This window comes from Camponotus vicinus, unplaced genomic scaffold (genome assembly GCF_025532165.1).
Source record: "Camponotus vicinus isolate PSW18456_S1 unplaced genomic scaffold, iyCamVici1.0 SCAF_1, whole genome shotgun sequence".
Lineage (NCBI taxonomy): Eukaryota > Metazoa > Arthropoda > Insecta > Hymenoptera > Formicidae > Camponotus > Camponotus vicinus.
The window spans coordinates 37460700-37479796 of NW_028141945.1; the positions used below are offsets into that span (position 1 = coordinate 37460700).

General features: G+C 33.6%; 1 long non-coding RNA gene across 1 annotated transcript; it reads left to right on the top strand.

Annotated features, from left to right (window-relative positions):
• Window positions 1–11471: 11471 nt before the first annotated feature.
• On the top strand, window positions 11472–14156 carry LOC145976876 (uncharacterized). The gene is made up of 3 exons (XR_014440338.1): window positions 11472–11807; window positions 12346–13546; window positions 13808–14156. It is a non-coding gene; the product is annotated as an uncharacterized LOC145976876 (long non-coding RNA).
• The last annotated feature ends 4941 nt before the right edge of the window (window positions 14157–19097 follow it).

Genomic DNA, 19097 nt, shown 5'->3' on the forward strand with positions numbered 1-19097 from the left:
TAAATCTTAAGGTGCCTGAATGGGAAGCTAAGTACCCTTTCGCGTCGTCAGTGCCGTCAACGTGCCGCGGACGGCAAGCGCTTTGTTACCGTTTTCGCGTTGTAGTATTGTCGCGTCGTCGCGTTTTCGCGGAACTTTTGGACTTTTTCATATAAAATCCCAATTTCATTTATTATCACGAGTCTCTACTTCCGATGCCAACTAACTGGGATGTTTCGAGTTTGCACATGTTGCTATGCAACGTACACTCGCGCTTCGTGCTTCGTGCTTCGTCAAGTGATTCGGCCCGAATTAGTTAGAACTCGATCGATTGCTCGGAATGGTCGTCAATGGGTCCCTTCTCTTTGCTCGTCTACAGCCACACGCACTGCGTGTGTTAACCCTGTCGAGGAGTCGAGTGGATTCCCCTAGGCACGATTTTCGCTCGGTAAAAGGGGTTGCCTCCCCATTTTCTAAATTGCTGAATGTTAGCATTTAAAAAATGTGGGTATCCTCTTCTTTTGCCGTCTACTAGCCTGGTGTAGCATATAGCAACCGCGGGAGGCATAATATGTCCGGGCGGAGCACCTGAAATCGTGCTTAGCGGGTCCAGGTTCGATACGAGATAGAATAATTATGCGCGAAAAAGAGTTGGTGAACTTCATTTTCCTCTATTTCCGTCAATCGTTTCGTCTTCTTTCCGGTTTGGACTTAATCCTTGCTCGTTGTATCGTTGCATTCCCGACCTGTTGGCTCGAAGCTGATTCTCGTAAGTGAAATGGGATTTTCGCTCGTACCGAAACCGGGAGTGCCGTTCAAAGTATGTACATATTAAGTATATACATCGCGCGATTAAATAAAAAATTTTTAATCGCATCGAAAGTGCGGAAACCGTTAAGTATCGCGCGTAAAATAATGGAAATAGCGATATAAAAATATCGCTCGTGAGTGCGGGAGTGCCGTTAAGTATCGCGCGTCTAAGACTGAGAGGAGGAGGAGGCCTAGGAGAGGCATCAGGCTCCGGCAGAGCAACCTTCTGGTAAGCAATTTATTTATTTGTAATTATATATTAAATATTAAATATATTTATTATAATTTAAATTAAACAATTAATCGCAACAATTAATTTGATGTTTTTATTTATATTTTTTTATTTATATTTAAGTAAGAGAGAATTAAAGAAAAAAATTTTTAAATTAAAGCTATAATCTTGTAAAGGTGTAAGCTTTTATAAAGTTATAAGAGAATTATTAGTAATGATTTTTAAAATTTATAGAATTATTTTATTAATTTGCTATTATTATATGCATCGAATATAAAATTCAATGTACAATAATTTTTGAAATATTAATTATTTTGAGCGCTGCTACATTGGAATCTTTTTTTGTATGTTATAGATCGATGCAACAACCCTGATGATCTGAGAGGAGGAGCAGGCCTAGGAGAGGCATCCTGCACCGGCGGATCAACCTGATGGTGAATATTATTATTTATATATTAATTGTTATAAATCGTTAACTTGTTATAAACGAACAATAATTCGATCTTATTATTTAAATGTATTAAAGAGAAAGATTTCTATAAAAGTCATATAAAATATTCTATTTAAAAAACAGTTTCAAAAATTTATAAAATTTTTCCATACGTGTTTATCTGCTTATTATTTTACACATCGGATATAAAATTCCGCGCGATAAAAATTTTTTTAAATATTAATTGGATTTTGTGAGCATTATTATAAATGAATTTTATATTTGTATGTTACAGACAACTAGCTTCGATAACAACAACTCCGCTGTTGCGCATCAGTGCCGGTGAGTGAAAAAAACTTTTATTTAACTTTAAGGTAACGGATTCATAGAGATTGCAGATGTAGATGTAGATGTAGATTGTAGATTGTAGATAAATCCGTTGCCTTAAAATGGATAAGCTAGGATGGATTAAATTAAATAAATTAAATTAAATAATTAAATTAAATTAATTAAATTAAATTAAATAATTTTAATAAGTTCTTTCGAACTTATGCTTTGCATCTATTGCAAAAATATATTGAAATATTAATTAAAAAAAGAAAAGATCATGAAAAGATCAAGAAAAGATTTTCTTGTAAAGATTTTGTCTAATTTATTAAATAATGGACACGCATTAACAATTATCAATTTTATCAATTTTTGATGCTAATTTATTCTTATAATACGCACTTATCTTCTAATTGCTCATAGCTCATCCATCGTAGAATTTGTTTGTAGATATTGTTTTTAAACTTTACTTTAACTTAATATAAAGCCAAATGATTAATTAATTAAATAATTTGTAACATGATAAATACACACATTAATTTTATATTTTATTATAAAATATAATTTATAAAAATTTGTAGTAATTTGGCTTTATTTCAGTTAAAATAAAGTTATATTCAATATTTAACGAACGATCGTGAAATCGAACGATCGTTACTAAATGAGCGTAAATATTTCACGCTCTTTTGCCGGTAATTATCCGGCAAAAGAAGGAGTAATTATCTCCTACTTCGATCTCTGATTAGAGATCGAGAAAGAAAGTGGCCAGGATCAACGAAAGGTAGGTTCAACTGGCCTGAAGAGTATGGTTAGGATACCGGTTAGGGTACGCGGTTAGGGCACGCGGTTAGGGCACGTGACTAAAATATATACATGATTAGGTGAGGTGATGATTAGAGATAGGTTCCTCAAATCTCGAATAATTTTAATTAATCAGGAAGTAGGGTTGTTAAGGCTATTAAGTAAAATCATTAAAATTCTTCTATTAATATTAGGATTGTTAGGGCTCTTAAGATCATTAGAATTCTGTAATAGTAGGATTGTTAGAGCTATTAAAATTATTAGAATCCTTTAATAATAGGGTTTTTAGGGCTATTAAGTAAGATTCATTCTTTCTTTTAATATTCCAATAATCCTAGGGGTAAATTAAAATTATTTTCATTAAATTGAATTTATTTTTAAAAACGTTGTAAAAATAAATATAACATGTTTTGAAATTAACAATGTTTTAAAAGTGAAATTTAAATTATCAAAATTATCTTCAGAAATATTAAAGAAATTGCATAATTATTAACGTTTAAGAAATCTTAACATGTTATATTTTATTTTAAAACTTAAAAATATATGTGTATTAAATCAAATATAATATTAAATCCAAATGTTTAATGCTATCAATATCAAATTATTATATCGATGTTATTAAATATTTGAATAAATGGAACATTATTATTTGATATTGATAGCATCATAAATTTGTAAATTGTAAATTGTAAATTATAAATAGTTATAATTGTATTTTAATTATAATCTAACATTTATATTTTAATTGTAAAATACAATACAATTATGACTATAATTATATTATATGAAATTGTATTTACGATTGTAAATTCTTATGTAAATTACACGAAAAATTATCGAAAGTATACGTATAATGATTACATAATAGTAATTAACATAATAGTAATTCGTTAAATTAAAGTATTTGTTTCTGAAGTATATATTTTTGGAATATTCATAAAAGAGTAACTGTTTGTATTTTCATGTCAAAAAGTCATTAATAAATTCGGAAAATTTTTATATAAAATGTAAAAATTCGATGCTAAATTAATGATTAAATATAAGCATTATAAAATTTGACGGACGCCTTCGTTACAGAATCGCGAGTTAATTATTATAAATTTAATGATATGCTTTGATTAGCTTTATTTATTTATGAATTCCATATCGCGCGAAACTGAATATTCTTAAATTAAATTATTAAATTATGATTGCGAAAATACCGTGTTCTTTCCGCGTTCTCTTCGCGTCCTTATATAAGATTATCATTTTAACAAAAAAATTTTATCGCTGTCTCTCTCGTCAGATAATATTTCTAAATATAGCTAATTAAATATAAAGAAATGTCGAATAAGAGAGTGAAGATTCGATGTGATAAATCAACGATTAAATATTAACTTTAAAAATTTAACGATCACCTTCGATATTATAGAATCGCGAGTTAATTATTATGAATTTAATAATTTGTTTTTTCAGTTATATTTGTATTTACGAATTTTGTATCGGAAAATATTCATATATAAATTAATAATTTATGGTTGCGAAATCACCGTGTTTTTCCCACGTTCTTTTCGCGTTCTTAGACGAGATTGTCGTTTTAATAAAAGAGTTATTATTGTTCCTTCCGTTAAATAAACGTTAATGAAAGTTGCGTGGCTCGTACCGCCGAGGAATCGAAACGATTTTCATCATGGAGAATTATTTCTCACCGGTTCTTGTGAGATCCATTCGCGACGTCTAGTTCGGTGCCCTGTTGAAAATTGGGAATTTTTATTGTAAGATTGAAGGAACTAATCCCAGGTATTCCTGGCAATTTCCGAAAGCAATGATTTCGGTAGTAATTCAACGACGATACGCTTCTTTAACGTCGAATTAATTTAAATACTACATATTTAGATGAGAGAAATGTATGTTTTCTTTTCTTCGTTAAAAATGTTCTATCATTATTAGGACTGGTATTATTATTGTCTATATATGTAATGCTAGAAAGATTTAATAGTAGATTAAATATGGATATAGCGTTGTGTACAAATTTTAATTTTTCAAGTAATTTCATATTGTAATTAATTTGTATAAATTTTTTGATAAAAATGATTACGAACGAATATATTTTTAATTAATATAATTTGTCTCGTTTGAAAAATTATTTCTAGGTGCTGGGGATATTAACATTAATTTTTAGTTTCTTTTAAGAAACTATTTGCAGGTATTGGACATCCATCGCCATTTTGAAATATTAGTTTTTAGGTATATACCATTTTATATATATGTATAATAAAATACATGCACAAATTCACGTATCCAAAATATTTTTATAATTTTTAATAATGTTATATATTATATATAAGCGAAATTATACATGAATGTTACATAAAATGTGCGAATACTTAAAAATTTCGAGACAAATCGAATGGGTATCCCTATATCAGTAAGATATTGATTAAAAGAAAATTATTAATTTAAACGTTATAAAAATAAGAATCTAGAGAATTAATCCAAAATTAATTGTTTAAAATTATTTGATTTATTTTATTTTGCATACTGTTCGAATTGAAATTTTTTAAATTTTGCTGATATCGGGTTCGATTCGTCTCGCGCGCGCGAACGGTACCCCAAATTATATGTGTTCGCACATTTAACACAAACTCCAATAATGCATGTATTTTATTATTTATAAATATAATCGTTCGTAATCACATTTCAATAAAAAAGGTCGTTATATCCATTTAATTTTCAATAAAGGAATATATTTCTTAATGATGGAAGAACATGTTTTCTGATGTGCATATATCAATTTCGTGAATTGAAGATAATGATGAGGGATAATTGTCGTTGATTTATTACTGAAATCATTGCTATCGGAATAGTCCGGAAGATCCAGGATTCGTTCCCTCCTACAGTGAAGTTCCCGATGTTCAATGGATCACTTAACTTTTCTTCGCAGATTGATCTTGCGAAATCTGATGTAGAAACAAGATGTTAATCGTTCTCCATTTTTAAGATCGCTCCTCTTTTTATCGGATTACCGGTATGTCACTCGCGTATCTGCAATTGAATATTTTGAATACTATCGATTTATTTATTCGTCGCGATTTATCTTATAAAAATTCGCAAGTAAATCGATCAGTGAATTGCATATTCACAAACATTACAGACCTCAAATGTTTGTCGAAATATTTTCGATTTTTTATATTTACGTGATAATAATTATATCGTGCACATGTCTATTGAGAACTTCGATTATTATATTATACAAATTATACGTATCGCGATCAAATATTCCGCATATTATGGACTTATTTATTCGTCGCGTTTTCTCGTGAATTCGAGTCGCGATTTATCTTATAAAGATTCGCAATTGACTTGGACAGTGAGTACTGTATTCGTAAATATTACAGACATCAAATTGTCTGTCAAAATATCTTTGCATTTATGTGATAATTATATCGCGCGCGATTATAATGTCTATTGAGGCGCTACGATTATTATATTATAAAAGGTATACATATCACAATCGAATATTCCGAATATTATCGATTTATTTATTCGTCGCGTTTTTTCGGGAATTTTAAATCGCGATTTATCTTATAATTTAATCGTTGACTTATACATTGAAGCTTTGTTTATCTTTCCACGTCTTTGAATATTGTTTGTAATAGTTCGTGTAAAATGCTGGTGGTGCAAATATTTTTTTCTATAATTTAAGAAACGATCGATAACTTTATTAATGACTGTTTTAAACGTGATTCTTTACATTATTTAAATCTTATTAAACTCTACAATTACATCGATTATTAGAGGGACTTTGAAAATAATTTGTTCCGTTATTTTCTATTATACGTAGCCACAACGCGATTTTTAATTATATTTTAAAGCTTATAGAGCTCATTTCATCTTATTCAGCTAATCATGCGCGAAATAGGATATGTATTTTATTCTCAATCGTGAAATTCATATAAAGTCGCGTATTAATCGCAAATAAATCGAACAGTGAATTTTATGTTCATAAACAATACGGATCACAAATGTTTGCCAAAATATCTTCGTCTGTCATCATTTGTGTGATAATAATTATATCGCACGCGTGTCTATTGATAGTTTCGATTATCATATTATAAAAATTATGCGTATCTCGCAATCGAATATTCCGATTATTGTCGATTTATTTATTCGTCGCGTTTTCTCGCGAATTTTAAATCGCGATTTATTTAGTAATTTAATTGTTGATTTCGAAGTTTATTCTATCTTTTCATTTTGAATATTTCCTTTGATAATCTATACAAAATGCGCTCAGTAATGCAAATACTTTCTTTTACAATCGAAGAAACGATCAATAATTTTATTAATGACTCTTTTAATCACGATTATTTACGTTATATAAAACTTATTAAATTCTATTATTGCATATCTATTATAATAAACGTCGCGTAATTAATCTTCGCTGATCAGTCTCGTCTGGACTATGTAAAAATTTTTAGTAAATTTTATATTATCAAGCGACGCGGTAGCGTCGCGACGCCGAGTACATAAAAAACTGATAAAAAATTGGATCCGAGCATTGAGAGTCACTGTTCTCGACGCGGCGCTACCAAGTAGCTTATCCGGAATTTTACGTTAAATGACGTCACATAAACTTTCGATTGAAATATTTCAGAAACTAAAGCCGTAATTAAAAATCTAACGGCATTTTTCTTATATAATGTGAATACAAGCTTTCGATTGTGACCAGTTTGAATAAAATCGGTGCAGTCAATCCCGAGAAATGATAATCGCATGTCGGAATTGTGACATTTTTCATTTTCCTTCATAAGGTTCAGACTCATGAACGTATCTTCGCACGCACACATTCAAAACGATTTTGTCCCTCAAGCTGCGTTCATACCGCGCATATATGATTATTCGCTTTAGTATGCAAAAATGCTTTAAGAAACAAAACCATTTATGTACATGTGTGTGCATACGTGTGATATGTGTATATGTGTGTGTATACGTGTGAGAGATTAATTTATCGCATAACAATTTTCAAAAACCTCTTGGGATAAAATCTAATCTATCTCGAAAACGATATCACAAAAATATAAAAACTGTGCCGTTAGATAAGATTTCTAAGGAGACTAATTTATCGTATTATAACAATATTCAAAAACCACTCCTTGGGAGTGAACTCTAATATCTAGAAAATGAAACTTTGTAAAAATACGCGACTTACCCTTAGTAAAGATTTTTTAAAATGCGTATATATTTTTTGCAGAAATAATATAAATTTTTACAAAAAGGTGGTGATATCCCTTTAGAAACAACCTTATAACGGTAAAATAAAATACGTCAAGTATATAAAAAAAATCAAGTATATAAAAATCTACCATATATTTTCTGTAGAAGTAATATTTTTTACAAAAAGCAGTGAGATCCCCTAAAAAAAAACCTTATAAAGGGAAAAAAATACGCCAAGTACATAAAAAAAAATCAAAAAATCTAAAAGAGTGATAAAAATAAAATATTTAAAAACCGATATGAGATCAATACTATTAGCCAAGTACAATAAATTATGTGATATTAATTCGTAATCGATACTAAATGAGTTAAGATTACTTTAATTCCTAAAGCATTTTTTATATGATGTATATAATTTAAAAAAGTTTTACACAAATTCTAAATCGCATAAATGACCTTCAGGTCGAAGTAAGATATGAAAACTTGGCGTGCCCCCCCCTCCCTCCCGCTCCGTCGTTTACATATCTTAAATAAAATAAAAAATTTGATTATACAATATACATATATACAATATATATTTGTTAATCCTTTCATTTAGTAAGTACAATTTACATTTTTATAAAATAAGCTTTAGACTATGAATGTGCAACAGGCAGCCTGTGGGTCAGAAACGACCTGCGAAGCTTTTCAATCCGACTTACAACAATTAAACTTTACTTGCAGAGAAAATAAAAAAACTCATAAAAAAAGAGATTTCTTTGCCTAATCTCTATGTGATGATTTCCAGGTAATACAGAAGAGATAAGATATATAAGTTCGAAATTTAGCTACGCGCGTACGCGGTCCGTAGTGTAATTTTAAATTTTACATTGGGCCCATCAAAAATCTAGCTTTTTCCTGTTTTAAACTATATGATTTAAATACGGGGCACGCCAAATTTTCATATCTTACATCGACCTGAAAGTCATTTATGCGATTTAGAATTTGTGTAAAACTTTTTTAAATTGTATACATCATATAGAAAATGCTTTAGGAATTAAAGTAATCTTAACTCATTTAGTATCGATTACGAATTAATATCAGATAATTTATTGTACTTGGCTAATAGTATTGATCTCATATCGGTTTTTAAATATTTTATTTTTATCACTCTTTTAGATTTTTTTATTTTTTTTATGTACTTGGCGTATTTTTTTCCTTTCATAAGGTTTTTTTTTTAGGTCTTGTTATACAGCACTGGTGCTACCGGCATTTCGTGCACATAGTACGGAACAAAACCAGAAATTGTGCACATTATATATTACCCTCTGAGAGCATTCATGGACATTGGCTTTGTAATTCATGTCTACGTTTTCAATGTCCATAGAGGGAGTATCGCTTTCAGGGATCACCTAAAAGCAGGCCATGACACCTCTCAGTCTTCTCTCTGGTACAAATGAATACAGTTTTCATTATATGTATAATTTAATGTGAAAATATATAAATATAAAATATACATTTTATAATCCATAGAAATCACATTTTAATTATTAAGTTGCGATCATTAATATTTGTGTAATTAAAGAATCTGTAAATAAGATTTCGTCGTATAAATTAAAAAATATGTTTCAAAATTTATCTATCGAGCTTCTACGGTTATCAATCGAACTCCTGCTCTCAATCAGTATCATCTTTAGGATCACTAGATGGCATATATTACTCAAATTATGAAACGGATTTTAATATAGAAATCATTATTTCTTTATCGTAATTTTTAAAGATATTTAATTGTGTTTATTAAATACTTTTAACTTTTCTTTTTCTTATAGATGTCTTAATACTTTTATATTCGGAAAATATATCGTGTTAATAAGAGCGATTTATTAATAAAAAGGATTATATATAATTTTTTTTAAATGTGAAGAAAACAAAATCAACAATACTATATGCCTGCATTAGTATAATATTTAAATTATTTTCTTTTAGATTTTTCTTTATTTTTTGCCATATGAAATTTAACTACGTGTCGAGATTAAATTATTATTCTCTATATGTGTCGCATTTCCCTTCGTCTATGATAATTTATAGCGTCTACAATATTTCATGAAAGCCAAAAATCAAGTCAAATAAATGATTAATTAGCAATTTTGTAATTGAAGACTTTACAACTGACCGGTGCTGTGTTTGCGCTGATTGCAGACTTGAATTTCGAATAATTTTACCGTGTATAATTAATTCGTGTTCATGATTTAACGATAAGCATGATTTAACGAACGATCGAATCTGGTTTCGATTTACGATTACATCTCGCATATTCGCAGGTACAGATGACGAAGGATCTTTTCGAAAAATCTAAATTAATCATACATTTTTGCCTTCAGAATTGCGCAATTTATTGCACAAGATATCATTTGTCATTTCTGAGGGAACGAGATTTTATTTATTATCTAGAAAAAAATCGGAATTTTTTGTGTTTTAAAATAAATTTTAATAAAATAAATTATATATTAAACTCTATGATATTAATATTAAACTTATTAGTCATCTCTTTATTTTGATTTGCATTTCTATCAAATATCTGCACTTGACACATTTATTTATCAATAATAACAATATGTATATATAACGATTTCATATCGGGTATCGTCGTCGAACCAATTCGAGCGACTTGGAGTCGACGATCGAGATTCGCCGTGATACTCGCGATTAATCATCAGGGGGCTCCCTGATATACATGCTTAAAGGTTGCTGGCGAAAGGGGAAGAGAAACGGTAGCCGACTCCGGCCAACCGACCTTCCGTACCGCGGCGCCATTTTTTTGCGCCATCCGTTATAATTGCCGGGGCCTTGTCACTTTTGCGGGCTTTCGCAGTGAGGTACCTGATGTGTACGTTGCCCCGTGCCGGCTTTCTTGTACCGAGGCGGCTTCGTCAAAGCGATCAGGAGAGGGGAGGGATGCACAATGAGCGGAGGACGAAGGACCAGAAACGAGGTGAACAATGCCGACTGTCGTCGCAATTGCGAGGCTTCCTCTCGTCTCGTTTCGAAGGAAATGCCGACGCACATACATACATATAATATATATAACATATATATATAACATATATAATATATATATATATCTTTTTTTTTATTTTAAGGCTTCAAGGAAAGGCTTCAATTTAACATTTTATACGATTATAAGTGAATAATAAATGAAACTGCCATTTAATTTTTCGGCAAACGTTAGGAAATAACGTAATCATTCCTCTAAATATCCTAGAAAAAATATATAAATTTGTATATTTAATTGCCAAAGGTCTCTTATTAGATCGTTAGCTAGTTAACATTTTTAATGAATTTTTTTGACGTAAAAGAATATTATTTTAATCTGTATAAATAATGCAATATTAATATTTAATCGCGGCCTGATTCTCGCGTTGCAATTTCAACGGTGCTCTCGTCGGTTTCGCGGAGCGGGTAACGTTTAAAATTCAAAGACGATTGGCCGGCAAAAACTCGTGCCTCGCCTGCGTATTTTACGCCACTTTCTTGCGTGTACACGCACGCGTATAGGTATCTCCCTCTCTTCCCTCTCTCTCTCTCTCTCTTTATTTTTCTCTCTTTCTCTCTCCCCCGTCCCCGCGATCTCTCCTCAAGGACTGATGCCGCCCGCGGATGGCCCCACGACAGAGAAAGCGCCGACGACAGAAGTCCGAGAGACGCAATCGTAATACGGTAGCCGGTATGGCGGTGGGTTTAAATCACATTAAAGCACGCCCAGGCATCTCGCGGATCCGTAAGCCCGGATTACGACGCGGCCCGGTCTACGCGCGAAATTCCACATACAAAGTAACTCGATCGCCTTATCTCGGGGACTCTTGATGGAAGACGATCTTTAGAAATCTGCCACAGCCAAAGGATTAACGCGGTCTTGGTGGTGTCGCGAAAGTGGCTAAAACGCCACGTTTAGCACGTGAAACGTTCATTTGGCACTGATAAAATTATTGGTACAATTATTTTGTATCGTACAAATCATGATTATTATATATAATCTTATTGTGCGCGATCAGCTGGGTAAATATATTAGAAATGAAAGAATGTAAAAAAAAACTGAATTTAAAAAAGTTTCTTCTCTGGCATTTTTTTTACGCGAATTTTAGAAACTCGATGGATTTTATACGAATCAAATATATTGAAAAAATTAAAGATAATCAGTCAAAAATGCTGTATTTTAATTATTCCATGTGATACAAAAGATACTTATCATAATAATTAAAAAATATCGCAACATCGAAAATTACATGTTCGCTATCTTCCTGCTCGATTTGAAATTTTAATTAGAGAAAATCCTTATTGAAAACGTTTGTAATCAGCAATTATCTTTCTCTCTAAAGCGATACTTGCATTGTGCAATTCAACGAGATCAGTGTTCCATGAAAAGAAGTATGAAATAAAAAAAGAGTCGATCATATGTTTTAATATTTCGTGAAAAGATTGAGAGATAGAATGTTCTGTGGATTATAATGTACTAAGATAAATTGCTCGATATAAACATAACGGCAGAAGTGAAGTTTATACCGATTCTTTTTCTTTTCATGTATGGCGTAAAAAGTTGCCCTCGCTGAATTACACCGGTATTGGCTTCTGGTTACCAGCGTACAGAAGCATCGGGCCAATCTATCGACGGAGGGGGGCAAGAGATGAAAGACGAAGCGTAAGAGATAAAGTGGTCTCGTGAAACGTTGTTACGAAACAACGTGGGCAGCGCCGGTAGAAAATGGCGTGGGCCGTGACTGTCCGAGACCAGGTGAAACGTGTTTGTACAAGATATGAACTGATAAGCCATCACCGAGGCTCAACGAAAGGGTTCAAGCATGCTGATCACCGTTGCTTGAAGTCGATCGGGAAAAATGAGATGCGCAAAAAGATTTGTAATTTTCTTGAAAATCTGATGTCTCTTGGCTTAAATTACACTCTTCCGATGTTAAATTATTTTGTAATTTTAATCTGATTTTATTTTTTATTTTAACTTATATTTCTTTAATCCGAATAAAGCAAGACTGGATAACAAGTAATTCGTCAAGTTTTTAATCTGCTTATCAATTCGTCGGACACAATTTTATCGCATCCGCATGTATAAGCGCAAGTCTATTTAGAAACTATTCATAGATGATGATTATGCAACAGGGGGTTTCGATACATGCGTCAAGAGAGATCGTGACCTCTTATGATTTGTTTCGGCCACAGGCGAAATAAATTACGATGAGGACTTATTATTAACTTCTATTGTATTATTTAAAAGCATGCATTAATGCTTCTTTCTAAATTATATCCAATGTATATATATTTCATTGAATATTGCAGTCTAACAATGTCAAAAAATTTGCATAAAATTGGAAAAAATATTTAATATTGAGATAATTCCATGCATAGATTAATCAGAACTCGAGCGAGTAAATTGTAAAGCGGGAAAAAATCACATGGCACATAATGGACTCTCCAAGTCGAGTTGGGAAGGAACAAGAGATGAAGAATGAGAGACACAAATGAATACAGTAGCGCAACAAGAGCAAATCAATGGTTTAGGTCGGGATTCGAAGCGGATTACTGTTGGAGTAATAATAACGACTAAGAAAGAGAGGAAGAAAGAGAGAGAGAGACAGGGACGATGTGCGTACACGCGTGTGTGTGCGTCGAGGATGACCGTGCGTGATGACTTCTGAGCTACGCGGTCCACTTTTCCTCGGTACAGACGCTCGAGAAAGTCCACAGGGAAGAAATTCCTTTCACGAAAGAGAAACGTCAAAATAAAAGTAAAATAAAGAAAAATAATTATATAAAAATATATTAAAATTATTATATCTTATAAAATTATATATTTTTTTACAAATTATAAAATTATGTTTCATGGAAAATATAATTTAGTATTTTTATTTAATTATATAGAAATATATTAAAATTATTATATCTTATAAAATAAATTTTTTTATAAATTATAAAATTATAGAAAATATAAAATTTATTATTTTTCTTTATAAAATTAACTTCAAAATATTAAATATTGTGTTTTGTAGCATAAAGAGAGAACACTGAAGAAGGAGGAGCGGAAATAGGAAAGAAACGGTCCTCGCTGATTGTGCGAAAATTGGAAAAGGGCGTAAGAGCGGAGGCAGCGAGAAGAAATGCCTGAGATGGGAGTGCGCGGCACAAAGAAACCTGCTGTTTACGTACTATCCGCGTCTCGTACGCGCCAGCTGTAAATTACCATGTATTCGTACGTAATGCTCGCTTTTACTATTCTCAAGACGGCGAAATGACCGGTCTTTGCTTCGCACACAGGAACGAGTATACGCTTGAGAATAATACAACAGTATTTACGTCTGAACGGTAAAAATAAACGAGATGCACATACAGCATCTTGAAAACAGGCGTCTCTGGCTCGTATTCAGATCTTATTTATAATCCAATTATTAATCTCTGGATCTTATTCGGATCTTATTTATATTTTTTTTTTTAAATTCAAGTTCAATTCGAGAGTCTTATATTATTTATACACTTTGTGCGGCAATTAAAAGTCTCTTTCTGCCTTCTCTCTGGGATAGAGAACCAGTCTCCAGCGTATCCTCTTCGTTTTTTACGCGTGCCCGGATGCGGAAACAACAGGAAGAGCACGCCAAGCATGTGTGCTTTAACATCTCCTCCCTAATACGCGATCAGCAAGCAACATCATTGAGATTTCTATTCAACGAGACTAGTTTATTACTACTTTATTACCGAGTCTCTTTCTCTCTTTTTCTTCCTCTTTCGATCGGCTTCAATATTACACGCCAGCATCGATGACATTAATGATCCTCGCAGAATTATGAGTGCATGTCCGCGCACACTTCATCGCGCTGTTCTACGGAAAGCTACGAGATGTATTGGCAGGATAAGTGGTCGTTCGCCAAAGAGATCGCCGACGCTCTTCCTTCCTTCCTTCCTTCCTTCTTGTCCCGCCTCCGTCGTGTTTCTACAAGTTCCCCGATACAACTTCATCGAATCTTGCTTCACGCGTTGCTATATATTCGAACTTTGTGAGAAGAAGTATACGTTTAGGAGAGCGTGTTCTCTTATGCACATCGAATCTCGTTAAAAATACAAAGCTAGTAATCCAAGGCACTCCATCGAGATACTGAAAGCGAGAGTCTTCTCTTCCTCTCGATGCAAGAAAATAGCTTCTTTCAATGTATCCTAGTAATATTTTACACCTCGTTTCATGCAACTCTTTCCCTCTCATCTAATAATAATTATAAACATCTTTTCGAATATAATTAACGCGTTAGAGCGACGTGTTTCAGAGGCAGAGCTGATTTTAGGAGCACCTTTTTCCAACGTTAAATCGATACAAAAGCGAGGAAAAGGAGCGTCAATAACAGGGACAGATGAGGAGGGAGAGAGGAGGGGGAATAAGCCTCGAGACGAGAGTGATCCAAGAAAGATCGCGAGTTTCGTGGATCCGGATCCGATGGTCGAATTCGATCCTCGTATCTCGCGTGTCGGGACACGCTTCGCTCAAGTGCGCCTCTCTTCTCTCTCTCTCTCTCTCTCTCTCTCTCTCTCTCTCTTTCGAGTCTCCTCCTCGTCGCGATGCAACGTCTTCTCCTTTCGCTCGTAATTTCTCTCGCTCTCTCTCCCTCTATCTTTCCCTCATACTTGCTCCTCGTCGTTCTCGGCATCTCGTTCACTCGGCGAAAACAAAAGGAGCAACTGGAATAAGTTGAAGCGGGGAGGAATGAGGGAGAGGGAGGAAAAAAGGAACGAATCTCGGGACGAGGAGAAGCGTAGCCGGAGGGACAAAGAGAGAAGCGGGGAATCGGTGGGAGGGGGAAGGGGGAGAGGGGAAGACGCAGCAAGAGAAAAAGGAGAAGCAGCGCGAGGAGCAACAAAAGTAGCCGTGACGCTGTACAAAGCGAGCAAACCGAACGAGCGGGGCCCGAAGGGGAAAAAGACGAGAAGATCGGCCCTTCGGGATGATGCAGAAGGGAATGGGGGAGTGCGCGAAGGAGAGGCGAGGATGGATGAAGGGAGAAGGTGGCAGGGATGTAAGACGGAGGCCGTTGTGCCTCGCGCAACATTCGCGTTTCGTATTAACGATGTAGCTTCTCGGAAGTGAACGAAGAGAGATATCGCTCGCGTACAAAAATACATCATATCGTAAAGTGCTGGGAATAATAATCTTAAAGGACAGTTGAAATTTTTTTCAAAAAGTACTCCCTTTCATCCAGAAATCATTAGAGAAAATATTTACGCGTAAAAGATATTCAAAGAGAGACAAAATGTTTGTATAAAATTTCGCCAACTGAAAGAAAGAGAGATTTCGTGGATATCATTGATGCTTTGTCTGTTCAACAGCATAATATTGTTTTCCGTTTGCGGCTTTCGCGTGACACAAAGAATTCTTCCGCGAACGTCACGTTTGTCATTGAGTAGTTTCGAGGAATTCTCGATGAATCCTCGACTACGACCAACTTCATATATGACTTTTGAAAAAGAGAGAATGCGTTTCAAATCTGGATTAAAGACCGAAAAGCATATATTTATGATATCCACGAAACTTGCATAGCGTTCGAATAAAAGTCTTCTTCAATGATAAACATCTAATTATCTTGATTTTAAAATTTTTTATCTAATAGAGCTGGTTGTAAACCAAGTCAGATCCAAATAGAAGATTCTCTTAATAAAAGATAATAGTGTACGCGAGATTTAACTGATAACTCTCCTCTTAAAAAAAGCGAACATGCAATTAATTACTACTTGCAACCTTTATTTACGCTACCACTTATTAGTGCTACCGCTGCGGTAGCTGCAACGACTTCCACGATAAATTTTGTTATTTGATTCTTTTTTTCTCTTCATAGTTGTCAATTACAGAATATTTTTTGCGTTACGAAAGATTCGAAATAATTGGTTTAAAGCTTGAAAATTACGCATTTATTTAAAAAAATCATTTACTGACATTTATGATATAATAATGTTTGAAGCAGATACTTTTTACTTCTCTGTTATTTCAATAGATTCACTAAAATCATTATAAAATGTAATGACGTAGAACATGTTATACATAGAATATAACGCACAATACAATAAAAGCAGCGATCTTTGCTCATTGTCGGTCGATACGCTCCTGGATCAGGAGAGAGGCGAAGAAGGGTAAAGAAGAGAGGAAGAAATAAAAAGGCAGAACTGGCAAAAGAGGCAAAACCGCGCACACACGTTATATTACTCTTTCCCTCTCTCATCTTATCCTCCGTCCATCCTGCTCTCCTCGTACGCTGGTGCTTGGCGTTGCTTCTACTGTACGATGCAGTAATGTATAGTACGGTAAGACATAATATGATAGCGTGCACTTTTCTCGTGTGCCAACGTACGAATGCAATCATAGCGATAGAACGAAACACATATCTTCGGAATTATTTTTTTTTCTTCGCGCGAGAAACGATTCAGTATGAAATTATTTATATCTTTTTTATTCGACAAACACGTCAGTGTTTCATATTTAGTTTTCGTTTTTCTTTATTCCAGAAGATTTCTATTTATTTAAGATTTATCTCGATACATATTTATAAATATATATTTATAAAATAAAATAAAAATATATATTTATAATTATAGAATTATAGAAATATAATTATAATTATAGAAATTATATTTATAAAAATATATATTTATAATTATAACTATAAATATATATTTATAATTTAAAATTAGAGATGTGAAAATAAATAAGTCTTTTCGCAGGAATCTAAGATATTCAAATGTTTTGCAAATGAGTCGGCAGCTCGATTAATCTCATCACGTTGGCGTATCCTGCGTGTTTCGCTACGACCGACGTGACGCAGGCAGGAACAGCGATGAGCTGAGTATAAGCTGATAACCGGAGGATGTGTCAAGATCCCCCACTGGCAGGGGTCAAGCGTGCTTTGTCAACGATTCGCGTATTTACTAATCTATGTCAATCTATGCACTGTCACCTGTAAGTACGAGACTAATTCTCTATTTGCCATACGTTCGTCCGTACGAAAAAAAAATTCCCTTACATAGTACCACGATTTCTGCCGTATCACGTTGCTCTATAGAGGTATCGTACGAGCCTCATCATACACATCTCTCGTGTATCCGTGTGATATTATCGCTTTGTGCTACAGTTCTCTGCGTATAATCCAGATAATAATAAAGGCCGATTTATTTTCCATAACAGAAGATATTTTTGCCGCGTGCATGCACCGCGAGCAAAGATTTATTTCATAATCCAGCGTGACCGTGTGGCCACTTTATTCCTTTAGTCTGTAGGTAATATGAAATATGGTAATTGGCGTCACCGTAGGGGCGGAGGGGGATCGAAACGGTTGATTTAAATTGCCTAATTGTAAGTTCCTCCCGCGTTCCACGTCTTCTGGGCAGAGTTGATCGGTAGTTGTGTTCTCCGCGGTAGCAACCGCACGTAATAGCATTCGGAAGACATGGGCAAAAAGAAGAAGAGGAAGTAAAAAAGAGAAAAAGAGACAGAGAGAGAGATGGAGGGAGAGGGAGAAGGATGAAAAAGAGGAGAAGAGCAGGAGGGCAGAGAAAAAGAAGATCGAAAAAAAGTCACATGAGGGGGGAATGCGAGAGGCTTACGACTTAAAGAAGAAGAGGAGGAGAAAGGGAAGGGAACGAAAAAAAAGCAGGACATCGGGAGAGATTAAAATCGTCGAATCTTTTTTCTGCTATAGGCACCCTCGTCCTCCTGACTGATCCGCGAGCTATTTATAATACATCTACTATTAAAATGAGAAAACTTTATAAAATGATTTATTCTTTTCCAAAATAAGAAAATAATTTTCAACCTTTTTTTTTATAAAAATCGATTAATCGCATTTTTTCTCTACGTCAAATGCAACAAAATATTTTTGCAAATTTTATTCATGTAATTCTCAGGTATTCATGTACCTAAAATAATTAAACTTAAGTATTAAAGTGCGGTCCTGAGCAATACAATCCGTAACTCAACCTCTCGGTCTACGAAACAAAATCTCTTTGCAGCTTATCTGCAACTTTATAGCGAATGAAAAATGTTTTAAGGCATCGTTGAGAGCCATTTATTACTTAATTCGCCTCACATTTTAAACATTTGTATGATATCTCGCTTTTATAAAATAATGTACATTCATAAAGGAGCTTTATGGAGCCGAGACGAGATTAGCTCTGCAGATTCTGGAAGGACTCACAAGGAGCCGAGGCCCATTTTTCTCGTATGTGAGCAGCACACGATCGTGCTGCGGCAATCGCTGCGCGAATCGTTGCACGGGATGATTTGACGTAATCACCTTCTGCCGCGAAAGGATT